General features: G+C 38.0%; 1 protein-coding gene across 4 annotated transcripts in view; it reads right to left on the minus strand.

Annotated features, from left to right (window-relative positions):
* DEPDC1B (DEP domain containing 1B) overlaps window positions 1-16232 on the minus strand; it is a 106238-nt gene that overhangs the window by 76578 nt on the left and 13428 nt on the right. The gene's annotated exons all lie outside the window — the stretch shown is intronic.

Below are 16232 nucleotides of genomic sequence, written 5' to 3' on the forward strand. Positions count from 1 at the left end.
TTAATTTAAAGGTGAGGTATCTAAAACGGGTCCAAAAGACCTATTGGGTAGTGATGAAAGAATTTTTCCCAGGGCCACAGAAAATGACTTAAGGGCCACCTCCCTCAAACAACTTAAATTTGAGTTTCTTTCACTGGAGGTACAAATACAGGTTTTGCAAATCTCTAGCTTAAGAAAGTTATTAGCATAGGGTAAAAAAAAATTTTTTTTTTTTGGTGTATAGCCCTATCAAGTTTAACACATGTATACATTTGTGTATCTACCACCAAAATCAAGAAACAGAACTATTCCATTACTCCCAAAAACGCTCCTTCCTGCTCTCCCTTTACAGTCGCACCCTTCTCCAACCCAACGGTGCTACATTGTATGGATGTACAATAGTTATCCATTCACCCATGGAAGAATGTTTAGGTTATTTCCAGTTACTGGCAATCTATAAATATTCACTTACGAGTTTTTGTGTAAACATTGCTTTTGTCTCTCTAGGATAAATACCCAGGAGTAGGAATGCTGAATCATATAGTCAATGTACTTATTAACTTTAAAAGAAACTAACTTTTCCAAAGTGACTAACAATCTAGGTGTCCAACAGCAATGTATAAGATTTCCAGTGACTGCATCCTCACTAGCACTAGATATCATTAGTATTTTTATTTTAAACATACTAATAGACACATAGTTTTATCTCCCTAGGGCTTTAATTTGCATCACCCTAATGTATACTACATTAAACATCTTTTCAAATGCCCATCTGCTAACTGCATACTTTTGGTGATATGTCTTTTCAAGTCTTTTGCTCATTTTTTAATTGGATTGCTTGTTTACTTACTGTTGAGTTGATGAGTTCTTTACATATTCTTGATACCACTCCACTGTCACATATGTGGTTTGCAAATATTTTCCCCATCTGTAGCTTGTCCTCTCATCCTCTCATCCAATGTCTTTCACAGAGCAAAAATTGTTCATTTTGATGAAATCCAATTTATCATATTTTTCCTTTATGTTTGGTGCTTTTAGTGTCATGTCTAAAAACTCTTTGCCTAATACCAAAACAAAGGTTTTTCTCCTGTTTTTCTAAAAGTTCTATAGTTTTATATTTAAATCTATGATCCACTTTGCACTAATTTTTGTATGAAGTATAAGGTTTATGTTGAGGTTCTTTTTTTATTTTGGCATATGCATGGATGGATGCCCAATTATTCCAACATAATTTGCTGAAAATACTCATCTTTTCCCATTAAATAGAATTTACATCTTTGTAAAAAATCTATTGGCATATTTATATTTATCTGTTTCTGGACTCTCTATTCTGTACCACTGATCTGTATGTCTATCACTTCACCAACACCATAGTGTTAACTTCTGTGGCTTTATATACTAAGCCATAAAACTGGGTAGTATGATTCCTCTGCTTTTTACATTAAGAACTGTGAAAGTAACATTATTCAATAAATCTGGCGATAGCTACATAACAAACTTTAGTTTCAAATTAAAATCAGTATTTTGGAAATAGGCCAGAAAAATAAGAAAGTATGAGAGAAAAGGAATAGAAAGAGAGAAAGAGGAAGAAAAAGAGAAGTTGAAACATGAGAATGACACACATAGAGGGAGAAACAAAACAGAAAAAAGAGAAGGAAAGAAAAAAAGGAATGAGAGAGGCAGGAGAATAAAAACAAAATGGTCCCTACGTGTTAGATCTCAATCCCCACCAACTGAGCCAGTGAATTTCTACCTGTGAGCCATGAAAACCTTCCCAGTTCAACCACCCACCAAAGCTAGCACCAGTGATGAGAGCAAGTCAGGAGCCATGTACAGGCTCCATGCCAGAGAAACCTTTCCTGCTAAAGGGCTACAACAGGACAAACACTTTTCTCATTAAATAATCCAAAACAATTATCATAATATAAATTTTTATTTGTATAGAACCCACTAAGTTAGGTTTAAATAATATTACATAATTGTTCAGATGGGCAGAAGCAGTAAGTACAGGATTTCTTTAACTAGAACATTTTTGGTGTTTTGTTTAGATATTTTAAAGGGGAAAGTGTCTGAGGATTAAATATGTACCCTGTCTACCTCATAGAATTGTCGTAAAGATCAGAGGAGATCATAAAGATTAAATGACATCACAGAAGTAGAAATGTTTCATAAACCAAAATTTCTTATAAACATATAAAGCAGTATAATTCAATCTCCTTATCCATTAGAAGTTTAGGGTCACGAAGCTTTAAGACACAGACAACAGCATCTAGTTCAACCATGAGCACCATTTAGTGAAATCTAAAATTGTTTTCACCAGCAGCAAACCCAGAACTCTTTCTAGTAATTGCTGTCGGTTAACAGGAAAGAAGTATAGTGCTGAGTACATCTCCGCAACATCTCATTATTATTATAGGCATTCAGATATTACGAACTTGCTTTCCTTCCTTATACACTAAAATTCACTCCTCCCTTCAATTTTTCTATACTGAACATCTTGAGTCTTTAAAAAAAACTTACAAATTTAAATGCATTCACAGAACAAATATGGCATGCATTTTTTAAATCTAGAAATCATTTTTGACACATTCCAAAATAAGGGCTTTACTCATCTTTGTTATAAAATTCTCTAACATATATATGCAAATCCCCTCTCTTCAAAATATACAAAAAGAACCCTTATATTTCAGGTAGCTTTCTCTAACTCATAGATAAAGGAAACCACCTCTCTTTTGCTATATTTATATAAGTATTTAGGTTATGTTTCCCTTGCCTCCTTTATTTGAGAAGAACTTCTTGAAGAAGACAGTTCATCATTTAATACGTATTACATAGTACTTAATGCATTGCAAGAACTTTGTGAATATAAACGTGTTGATTACACCAAATGTTTCTTGCTTATTCTGTGTGTTTACTCTTTCATTTACTAATACATTTGATAAACTAAATCAACCTCATGTTGTGAAAATAGAGGCAGTCTGGCATAGGCTTCAGAGATGAAGACCTCATTTCAAATCCTGACTCTTCTACCACTACCTGGATTACTTTGGACAAGTTAGTTATTTTGGCTTTATTAATTTCCTAATCTTTACAACTAGGATACTACCATTTCCACCTACAGGTGTTGAGTTAAATAATGAATTATGTGATGAGGATGGAACATCATAGAAGCTCTAGAACATTAGTTCCTTCCTTTCTAGCAAGAATCCTTCAATGTCCATTCCAGTATTCTCAGAACTACTTACAAAATGTTTCCCTTCAGTCCAGCCCACCCAGGCCCCCCACCACCAATGCCAGCACCTGCATATACCACCCAGGGACCTGAGGACCATCACACCTTGCCCACTACCACCACCCAGGGGCACACATACACCACCCAGAGCTGCAGGACCAGCCTGCCTGGCATCTACATCATCAGAAAAACCTTGCCACAGCCTCTGCCAACAACCTAAGCCATTGAGGAACTCACAGACACCACTGGCATTGATTACAGCCAAAGAAATAATAGAGACTAAATTACTGTGCATACCCAAAATCAAAGGGAAGGCACTCTAACCAGCCAACACTATAGATAGATCTACAGGAAAAAAGTCTTTACCTACAAAAGCCAATCCATAAAACTAGAAGAAGCAACTGTTCCATCAGATACACAGATAACAACACTGAGGCATAAAAAACATGAAAAGGCAAGGAAACACGAAACCTCCAAAAGGACGCGATCATTCTCCATTAACATCTCAAAGAAAAGGAAATCAATGAAATGTCTGAAAAAGAATTTCAAATAATGATTTCAAGGAAGCTCAATAAGATACAAAATAACACAGACAGACAATACAAAGAAATAAGGAAAATAGCTTATGATCTGAATTATAATTTTTTTTTTTTAAGAGACAAGGTCTCACTATGTTGCCCTAGCTGGACTCAAACTCCCCTACTCAAACAATACTCTCACCTCCTGGGTAGCTGGGGCTACAGGTACACACCACCACACCCAGCTCTGAATGAGAAATTTAATAAAAAGATAGTTATAATTAAAAAGAACCAAACAGAAATCCTGAAAATTAAGAATTCAATAAATGAAATAAAAAAGCATACAACCAACATTTCAATAGGCTAGATCAAGCAGAAGAAAAACTTTCTCGATTTGAAGACAGGTCTTTTGAAATAACCCTGTCTGATAAAAATAAAGAAAAAACCAACCCAAATGTCCAACAATGATAGACTGGATTAAGAAAATGTGGCACATATACACCATGGAATACTATGCAGCCATAAAAAATGATGAGTTCATGTCCTTTGTAGGGACATGGATGAAGCTGGAAACCACCATTCTCAGCAAACTATCGCAAGGACAAAAAACCAAACACCACATGTTCTCACTCATAGGTGGGAATTGAACAATGAGAATGCATGGAGACAGGAAGGGGAACATCACAGACCGGGGCCTGTTGTGTGGGGTCGGGGTGGTGGAGCGTGGAGGGATAGCATTAGGAGATATACCTAATGTTAAATGACGAGTTAATGGGTGCAGCACACCAACATGGCAAATGTATACATATGTAACAAACCTGCAGTTGTGCACATGCACCCTAAAACTTAAAGTATAATTAAAAAAATAAAAATAAATAATAAATAAAAAGGAATAAAGAAAATAAAGCAAGCCTACATGACATATGGGATTACCATTAAGCAAATAAATATGTGTATCTTGAGCATTTCAGAAAGTGAAAGATGGGAAAAGGCATAGAAAACCTATTTAATGAATAAATATAAGCAACAAATTGGAAAACCTAAAGGAAATGGATATATTCATAGACACATATAACTTACCATGATTGAACCAGAAATAAATAGAAAATCTGTAACAGATCAATAACAAGTAACAAGATTGAATCAGTAATAAAAAGTCTCCTAACAAAGAAAAGTCCAGGACTGGACAACTTTACTAATGAATTCTACCACACCTTTGAAGAGGAATTAATATCAATTCTTATCAAATTATTCCAAAAAAATTGAAGAGAAGGAAATTATTTCTAACTCATTCAATAAGGCCAGCATTACCCTGATACCAAAACCAGACAAAGATACAACAAAAAAAGAAAAAAAGTGGCCAGTGTCCCTGATGAACATAGATACGAAAATCCTCAACAAATTACTAGCAAACCAAATCCAACAACACATCAAAAAGGTAATACACCATAATCACATGGGATATAGCCCAAGGATGAAAGGAAGGATCAGTATACACAAATCTGTCAGGCACGGTGGCTCATGCCTATAATCACAGCACTTTGGGAAGCTGAGGCTGGCAGATTTCTTGAGCTCAGGGGTTCAAGACCAGCCTGGGGAACATGGCAAAACGCTGTCTCTACAAAAAATCTAAAAAAAAATTAGCTGAGCATGTGGCGTGCGCTTGTAGTCCCTGCTATGCAGGAGGCTGAGGTGGGAAGATCACTTGAGCCTGGGAGGTTGAGGCTGCAGTGAGCCAAGATCGCACCACTGTACTCCAGCCTGGGTAACAGAGCAAGACCCTGTCTCAAAAAGAAAAAGAGAATGCAGTGAAAGAAATAAAGATTTACTTATATATATACATCACAACAACAGAATGAAGGACAAAAACCATATGACCACTCAACAGATACAGAAAAAAAGCATTAGATAAAATTCAACATCCATTCATAACAAAAACTCTCCATAACTTAGGTACAGAAGGAATATAACACAATAAAAGCCATATATGACAAACTCACAGCTAACATCATTGAACAGAGAAAAGCTGCAAGCTTTTCCTCTAAGAATTAGAACAAGATAAGATGCCCAGTTTCACCACTCTTACTGAAAATAGTACTGGAAGTCCTAACTAGAGCAATTAAGCAGGAGAAAGAAATAAATGACATATAAATTGGAAAAGAGGAAGTCAAGTACTCCCCTTTCACAAATGACATAATCTTATATAGAGAAAATCCTAAGATGCCACCAAAAAATTCAGAACTGATAAATTCAATAAAGTTATAGGATACAAAATCAACATACAAAAATCAGTAGCATTTCTATACACCAATAACAAACTAGCTGAAAAGAAATCAAAAAAGCAATCCCATTTATACTAGCTACAAAAAAAAATACCTAGGAATAAATTTAACAAGGAAGTAAAAAAATCTCTATAATGAAAACTACAAACACTGTTGAAAGAAATTGAAGAGACACACAAAAAAATGGAAAGACATCCCATGCTCATGGCTCAGAAGAATTAATGCTGTTAAAATGACCATACTACCCAAAGCAATCTACAGATTCAATGCAATCTTTATCAAATTACAATGACATTCTAGAGAACACAAAAAAAAAATCCTGAAATTTGTATGTATCCACAAAAGACCTTGAATAGCTAAAACAATCACAAGCAAAAAGAACAAAGCTGACAGCATCACACCACCTGACATCAAAATATACTACAAAGCAACAGTAATGAAACAAAATGATGTTGGTATAAAAATATACATAAACCAATGGAACAGAAAAAAGAACTCAGAAATAAATCCACATGTTTACAACCAAATGATTCTCATAGCCAAGATGCCAAGAACATACATGGGGGAAAGGATATCCTTTTCAATAAGCTAGAAAAACTGGATATCCTTATGCAGAAGAATGAAACTAGACGCCTATCACTCACCATGTATAAAGGTCAACTCAAAATGGATTAAACACTTAACTGTAAGACCTGAAACTATAAAACTACTAGAAGAAAACAGGGGAAATGTTTCAAGGACACTGATCTAGGCAAAGACTTTATGGGTAAGACTACAAAAGCACAGGTAACAAAAACAAAAATAGACAAATGGAACTATATCAAACTAAAAAGCCTCTGCATAGCAAACAACACAATGAAGAGTAAACCCGAAGAATGGGAGAAAATATTTGAAAACTATTCATCCAACAAGGGACTAATATCCAGAATATATAAGGAGCTCAACAACAAAACTCAAATAATCCAATTAAAAAATGGGCAAAGGATCTGAATAGATATTTCTCAAAAGAAGACATACAATTGACCGATAAGTATGTGAAAAAAATGCTCAACATCACTAATCATGAGGGTAATGCAAATGAAAATCACAATGAGATACCATCTCACTTCAGTTAGAATGGCTATTATCAAAGACAAAAAATAACAAATGCCAGCAACAAATGCTGGCAGGAAGGCAGAGAAAAGGGAACTCTCATACACTGTTGGGGGGAAAGTAAATTAGGATAACTACTATAGAAATCAGTATGGTTTTAGGTCTAACATTTAAGTCTTTAATCCATCTTGAATTATTACCATTTGACCCAGCAATCCCATTACTGGCTATATACCCAAAGGATTATAAATCATGCTACTATAAAGACAAATGCACACGTATGTTTATTGCAGCACTGTTCACAGTAGCAAACATTGGGAACTAACCCAAATGTCCATCAATGATAGACTAGATTAAGAAAATGTGGCACATGGAGGTTCCAAGAGGGCCAAATAGGAACAAATCCAGTCTACAGCTCCCAGTGCGAGCGACACAGAAGACAGGTGATTTCTGCATTTCCAACTGAGGTACTGAGTTCATCTCACTGGGGCTTGTCGGACACTGGGTGCAGGACAGTGGGTGCAGCCCACTGACCGTGAGGCATCGCCTCACCCGGGAAGCGCAAGGCGTCCGAGAATTCCCTTTCCTACCTAAGGAAGCCATGACAGATGGCACCTGGAAAATCGGGTCACACTCACCCTAATACTGTGCTTTTCCAACAGTCTTAGCAAATGGCACGCCAGGAGATTATATCCCACGCCTGGCTCAGAGGGTCCCACGCCCACAGAGCCTTGCTCACTGCTAGCACAGAGGTCTGAGATTGAACTGCAAGGCAGCAGCAAGGCTGGGGGAGGGGCGCCCGCCAATGCCAAGGTTTGAGTAAGTAAACAAAGCAGCTGGAAAGCTCGAACTGGGTGGAGTCCACCGCAGCTCAGTGAGGCCTACTGGCCTCTGTAGATTCCACCTCTGGAGGCAGAGCACAGCCAAACAAAAGGCAGCAAAACCTTCTGCAGATTTAAACGTCCCTGTCTGACAGCTTTGAAGAGAGTAGTGGTTCTCCCAGCACGGAGTTTAAGATCTGAGAATGGACAGACTGCCTCCTCAAGTGGGTCCCTGACCCCCGTAGCCTAACTGGGAGGCACCCCCCAGTAGGGGCCAACTGACACCTCATACGGCCAGGTGCTCCTCTGAGACAGAGCTTCCAGAGGAACAATCAGGGAGCAACATTTGCCATTCTGCAATATTTGCGGTTCTGCAGCCTCTGCTGCTGATACCCAGGCAAACACGGTCTGGAGTGGACCTCCAGCAAACTCCAACAGACCTGCAGCTGAGGGTCCCGACTGGTAGAAGGAAAACTAACAAACAGAAAGGACATCCACACCAAAACCCCATCTGTACGTCACCATCACCAAAGACCAAAGGTAGACAAAAACCACAAAGATGGGGAGAAACTAGAGCAGAGAAGCTGAAAATTCTAAAAATCAGAGCGCTTCTTCTCCTCAAAAGGAACGCAGCTCCTCGCCAGCAATGGAACAAAGCTGGATTGAGAATGACTTTGACGAGTGGAGAGAAGAAGGCTTCAGAAGATCGGTAATAACAAACTTCTGCAAGCTAAAGGAGGAAGTTTGAACCCATCGCAAAGAAGCTAAAAACCTTGAAAAAAGATTAGATGAATGGCTAACTAGAATCAACAGTGTAGAGAAGACCTTAAATGACCTGAAGGAGCTGAAAAGCATGGCATGAGAACTACGTGACGCATGAACAAGCTTCAGTAGCCGATTCGATCAACTGGAAGAAAGGGTATCAGTGATAGAAGATCAAATGAATGAAATAAAGCGAGAAGAGAAGTTTGGAGAAAAAAGAGTAAAAAGAAATGAACAAAGCCTCCAAGAAATATGGGACTATGTGAAAAGACCACATCTACGTCTGATTGGTGTACCTGAAAGTGATGGGTAGAATGGAACCAAGCTGGAAAACATTATGCAGGATATTATCCAGGAGAATTTCCACAACCTAGCAAGGCAGGCCAACATTCAGAATCAGGAAATAAAGAGAATGCCACAAAGATACTGCTCGAGAAGAGCAACTCCAAGACACATAACTGTCAGATTCACCAAAGTTGAAATGAAGGGAAAAATGTTCAGGGCAGCCAGAGAGAAAGGTCAGGCTACCCACAAAGGGAAGCCCATCAGACTAACAGCAGATCTCTTGGCAGAAACTCTACTAGCCAGAATAAAGTGGGGGCCAATATTCTAAATTCTTAAAGAAAAGAATTTTCAACTCACAATTTCATATCCAGCCAAACTAAGCTTCATAAGTGAAGGAGAAATAACATCCTTTACAGACAAGCAAATGCTGAGAGATTTTGACACCAACAGGCCTGCCTTATAAGAGCTCCTAAAGGAAGCACTAAACACGGAAAGGAACAACTGGTACCAGCCACTGCAAAAACATGCCAAATTGTAAAGACCATCGAGGCTAGGAAGAAACTGCATCAACTAACGAGCAAAATAACCAGCTAACATCATCATGACAGGATCAAATTCACACATAACAATATTAATCTTAAATGTAAATGGACTAAATGCTCCAATTAAAAGACACAGACTGGCAAATTGGATAAAGAGTCAAGACCTATCAGTGTGCTGTATTCAGGAAACCCATCTCACATGCAGAGACACACATAGGCTCAAAATAAAGGGATGGAGGAAGATCTACCAAGCAAATGGAAAGCAAACAAAAGCAGGGGTTGCAATCCTAGTCTCTGATAAAACAGACTTTAAACCAACAAAGATCAGAAGAGACAAAGAAGGCCGTTACATAATGGTAAAGGGATCCATTCAACAAGAAGAGCTAACTATCCTAAATATATATGCACCCAATACAGGAGCACCCAGATTCATAAAGCAAGTCCTTAGAGACCTACTAAGAGACTTAGACTCCAACACAATAATAATGGGAGACTTTAACACCCAACTGTCAACATTAGACAGATCCACGAGACAGAAAGTTAACAAGGATATCCAGGAATTGAACTCAGCTCTGCACCAGGCGGACCTAATAGACATCTACAGAACTCTCCACCCCAAATCAACAGAATATACATTCTTCTCAGCACCACATCACACTTATTCCAAAATTAACCACTTAGTTGGAAGTAAAGCACTTCTCAGCAAATGTAAAAGAACAGAAATTATAACAAACTGTCTCTCAGACCACAGTGCAATCAAACTAGAACTCAGGATTAAGAAACTCACTCAAAACCGCTCAACTACATGGAATCTGAACAACCTGCTCCTGAATGACTACTGGGTACATAACGAAATGAAGGCAGAAATAAAGATGTTCTTTGAAACCAATGAGAACAAAGACACAACATACCAGAATCTCTGGGACACATTTAAAGCAGTGTGTAGAGGGAAATTTACAGCACTAAATGCCCACAAGAGAAAGCAGGAAAGATCTAAAATAGACACCCTAACATCACAATTAAAAGAACTAGAGAAGCAAGAGCAAACACATTCAAAAGCTAGCAAAAGGCAAGAAATAACTAAGATCAGAGCAGAACTGAAGGAGATAGAGACACAAAAAACCCTTCAAAAAATCAACGAATCCAGGAGCTAGTTTTTTGAAAGGATCAACAAAACTGATAGACTGCTAGCAAGACTAATAAAGAAGAAAAGAGAGAAGAATCAAATAGACACAATAAAAAATGATAAAGGGGATATCACCACCAATCCTACAGAAATGCAAACTACCATCAGAGAATACTATAAACACCTCTATGCAAATAAACTAGAAAATCTAGAAGAAATGGATAAATTCCTGGACACATACACCCTCCCAAGACTAAACCAGGAAGAAGTTGAATCCCTGGATAGACCAATAACAGGCTCTGAAACTAAGGCAATAAAAGTCCAGGACCAGAGAGATTCACAGCCGAATTCTACCAGAGGTACAAAGAGGAGCTGGTACCATTCCTTCTGAAACTATTCCAATCAATACAAAAAGAGGGAAACCTCCCTAACTCATTTGATGAGGCCAGCATCATCCTGATACCAAAGCCTGGCAGAGACACAACAAAAATAGAGAATTATACACCAATATCCCTGAAGAACATCAAAGCAAAAATCCTCAATAAAATCCTGGCAAACCGAATCCAGCAGCACATCAAAAAGCTTATCCACCATGATCAAGTGGGCTTCATCCCTGAGATGCAAGGTTGGTTCAACATACACAAATCAATGAACGTAATCCAGCATATAAACAGAACCAAAGACAAAAACTACATGATTATCTCAACAGATGCAGAAAAGGCCTTTGACAAAATTCAACAGCCCTTCATGCTAAAAACTCTCAATAAATTCGGTATTGATAGGATGTATCTCAAAATAATAAGAGCTATTTATGACAAACCCACAGTCAATATCATATTGAATGGGCAAAAGCTGGAAGCATTCCCTTTGAAAACTGGCACAAGACAAGGATGCCCTCTCTCACCACTCCTATTCAACATAGTGTTGGAAGTTCTGGCCAGGGCAATCAGACAGGAGAAAGAAATAAAAGGTATTCAATTAAGAGAAGAGGAAGTCAAATTGTCCCTGTTTGCAGATGACATGATTGTATATTTAGAAAACCCCATCGTCTCAGCCCAAAATCTCCTTAAGCTGATAAGCAACTTCAGCAAACTCTCAGGATACAAAATCAATGTGCAAAAATCACAAGCATTACTATACACCAATAACAAACAGAGAGCCAAATCACGAGTGAACTCCCATTCACAATTGCTTCAAACAGAACAAAATACCTAGGAATCCAACTTACAAGGGATGTGAAGGACCTCTTCAAGGAGAATTACAAACCACTGCTCAATGAAATAAAAGAGGACACAAACAAATGGAAGAACATTCCATGCTCATGGATAGGAAGAATCAGTATCGTGAAAATGGCCATACTGCCCAAGGTAATTTATAGATTCAATGCCATCCCCATCAAGCTACCAATGACTTTCTTCACAGAATTGGAAAAAACTACTTTCAAGTTCATATGGAACCAAAAAAGAGCCCTCATTGCCAAGACAATCCTAAGCCAAAAGAACAAAGCTGGAGGCATCATGCTACCTGACTTCAAACTATACTACAAGGCTACAGTAACCAAAACAGCATGGTACTGGTACCAAAACAGAGATATAGACCAATGGAACAGAACAGAGCCCTCAGAAATAATACCACACATCTACAACCATCTGATCTTTGACAAACCTGACAAAAACAAGCAATGGGGAAAGGATTCCTATTGAATAAATGGTGCTGGGAAAACTGGCTAGCCATATGTAGAAAGCTGAAACTGGATCCCTTCCTTACATCTTATACAAAAATTAATTCAAGATGGATTAAAGACTTAAATGTTAGACCTAAAACCATAAAAACCCTAGAAGAAAACCTAGGCAATACCATTCAGGACATAGGCATGGGCAAGGACTTCATGTCTAAAACACCAAAAGCAATGGCAACAAAAGCCAAAATTCACAAATGGGATCTAATTAAACTAAAGAGCTTCTGTACAGCAAAAGAAACTACCATCCGAGTGAACAGGCAACCTACAGAATGGGAGAAAAATTTTGCAATCTACCCATCTCACAAAGGGTTAATATCCAGAATCTACAAAGAACTTAAACAAATTTACAAGAAAAATATCAAAAAACCTCATCAAAAAGTGGGCAAAGGATATGAACAGACACTTCTCAAAAGAAGACATTTATGCAGCCAACAGACACATGAAAAAATGCTCATCATCACTGGCCATCAGAGAAATGCAAATCAAAACCACAATGAGATATCATCTCACGCCAGTTAGAATGGTGATCATTAAAAAGTCAGGAAACGATAGATGCTGGAGAGGATGTGGAGAAACAGGAATGCTTTTACCCTGTTGGTGGGACTGTAAACTAGTTCAACCATTGTGGAAGACAGTGTGGCAGTTCCTCAAGGATCTAGAACTAGAAATACCGTTTGACCCAGCCATCCCATTACTGGGTATATACCCAAAGGATTATAAATCATGCTGCTATAAAGACACATGCACACTTATGTTTATTGCGGCACTATTCACAACAGCAAAGACTTGGAACCAACCCAAATGTCCATCAATGATAGACTGGATTAAGAAAATGTGGCACATATACACCATGGAATACTATGCAGCCATAAAAAAGGATGACTTCATGTCCTTTGTAGGGACATGGATGAAGCTGGAAACCATCATTCTCAGCAAACTATCGCAAGGACAGAAAACCACACACCGCATGTTCTCACTCACTGGTGGGAATTGAACAATGAGATCACTTGGATACAGGGCAGGGAACATCACACACCACGGCCTGTCAGGGGGTCGGGGGCTGGGGGAGGGATAGCATTAGGAGAAATACCTAATGTAAATGATGAGTTGATGGGTGCAGCAAACCAACATGGCACATGTATACCTATGTATCAAAACTGTACTTTGTGCACATGTACCCTAGAACTTAAAGTATTAAAAAAAAAAAAAATACCAGTATGGAGGTTTCTCAAAAAAACTAAAAATAAAACTACCATATTATCCAGTAATCCCACTACTGGGTATTTATCCAAAAGAAAGGAAATCAGTATATCAAAGAGATATTGGTACCTCTATGTTTATTGTAGCACTATTCACAATAGCCAAGATATGGAATCAACCTAAGTGTCCATTGATGGATGAATGGATAAGGAAAATGTGGTACATATACACAATGGGACACTACTCAGCCATTAAAAAAAAAAAAAGAATGAAATCCTATCATTCATGGCAACATGGATGAACCTGGATGACATGTTAAGTGAAATAAGTCAGGCACCAAAAGATAAATAATTCACAATCTCACTCATATGTGGGAGCTAAAAGAAGGAGCTTATAGAAGTAGAGGATAAAATTATGGTTATTAGATCCAGGAAGGGTAAGGGGAGAGAAGGACAGCAAGAAGTTGGTTAATGGATGCAAAATTACAGTTATATAGGAGGAATAAATACTAATGTTCAGTAGCGTTATAAGGTGAATAACAATAATTTATTGTATATGTTCAAAAAGCTAGAAGAGAGGTTTTTTTAATATTCCCAACACAAAAAAATGATAAATGTTTGAGGTGATAAATATCCTAACTACCCCGATTTGATCATTACACATTGCATACTTAGATCAATATATCACTCAGTACTCCATAAATATGTACCATTATTATATGGTAATAAAAATTAAATAAATTAAACTAAAATTTAAATAAATACATTGAAAATTAATAAAATTTAATTTAAATAAATTAAAGAAATAAATGTTTAAAGGCTCCTTTCCACAAAGCTTGATATTTAGAAGGATGTTCCTGGATTTTGACATTTCATTGACTCTCCATCTATTTTCAAATCTAACCTGCCTCTCGCTCATACTCCCCTCCTCTGTTTTCATAACTTGGCAGTAGTACTCTTTGCCCAAGGAAAGCAGTTAAGACACGGCAGGTAGGACAGCAAATGCTCTTTCGTGGAGCACTGTAATAGAAGCCTGCATGTATGCAACGGCTGGCTGTACACTCATTAGCTCACTCTCAATTCAAGGCATGGGCACCTTAACAAATGATTTAGATGTCTAAACAGATTTCATCCCAGATTAATCTAGGTAATTGGCAAAAGTCGGTGGTTAACTTACACAACTTCCACTCAGGAAAATGGAAAGCCATAATGAACTTTCAGGTAGTAAATGGTGAAAAAAAAAATACTGTTCCATTTATGACTCACAAGTATTCTATTAGAGAAACTGGAGGAAAAAATAATTATTTAATGGATGAATTTAATCTGTCTTGTGTACTCCATTTTTTAAAGGGGGATACATGGTTAAGTCTTAATATTGAAGTGAAACATGTTCTGGCAGTTAGTGCTGGGTAGTCGGCTCCTATTTTACTCTGCTGGGACTCATAAAGCCTCCTGGGACTCGATGGAAGGTACCCAATTTAAGGTCACAATAGAATAGAATGGAAGTTACTCATCCAGAGACTCTTTCAGACGTGTTCTAGCTAAATCTTGATGGGGTACAAGCAATTAAAGTTTCCCAAGAGAAACAATCATTTAAGAATTCCCAATAAAGTGTAACATGTAGAATCAGGGCTAAAATTTCCACTGCCTGATGCTATTAAGTACTAAGGTCTCAGAATAGGCCAAGATTACCCAATATCCTAATTAAAAGTGGGATCAGCAACGCCAAAACTAACCACCAAGTGGAGAGATGACTAATTGCCCAGATGACAATACTGGACGCAAGAGACTGCTGATGAAACTCCCTGAGGAAGTTAGATCCTAATGCACAGCGATGTCTGTTCTTCACCCTATGCACTCACGACAGACACTCTCACCCTGCTCTGCCTTTCTCAGCAGCTAGTCCAAGAGGGAGACAAAGAAGTGTTTCAGGTACGAAAGAGCCAGGTTTTCTCTGTGCAAAGCCATGTGTCCCAGTGGAATGCCCTCACTGAATATGTTGCAATCACACTCCTTATTTTTCAGCTGGAGTAAAAGAAAGCATGTAATAAGGGTCCATATTCTCCATTCTTTCTTTTAATCTGTGTAGATAACTCAACAATTCCTTTATGGACCTGTGTGACTTCATTCCTCTTTAGTCTTCTCCCACACCTGAATCTGAGGTTGGTCCCCTCCACCTCCAGCAATAAAACTGCCAAGTATGCAGTGAGAAGTGAAGTGCAAGACAAGCAGTCTTCATTTTCCCTTGGATTATCTGGTGGTAAGTGTCCACATGATAAAATAGCACTGAAACATGAGCAAAAATGTTTGCAGAAAAGCAGACTCACATTGTCAGGCTTAATCTGAGACATCAGGGGATTCTAGCATAATTCTTCACATGGGCCCTGAGCTGTTTAAAGATCACACACACTCTGCTACTAACCTCCTGAATATACCAATCCCCATTGCTCAGAAAAGCTGAACCCAGAGCTACTGTTTCACCATCTCAGATTCTCCAGGAGAAGTACTAAGTTATGGCCACCATCTTCCCAGGTGAGCAAAAGGCATGAAAAGATTACCTTACTGAAACATCACTGCAACAAAACACAGCTCTGGTATGCTCTAAAAAGACAAGAAAAATCCCAACTGGTTTTATTGTAGCAACACATTCAGT

The sequence above is a fragment of the Pongo abelii genome, chromosome 4, assembly GCF_028885655.2.
Source record: "Pongo abelii isolate AG06213 chromosome 4, NHGRI_mPonAbe1-v2.0_pri, whole genome shotgun sequence".
Classification (NCBI taxonomy): Eukaryota; Metazoa; Chordata; class Mammalia; order Primates; family Hominidae; genus Pongo; species Pongo abelii.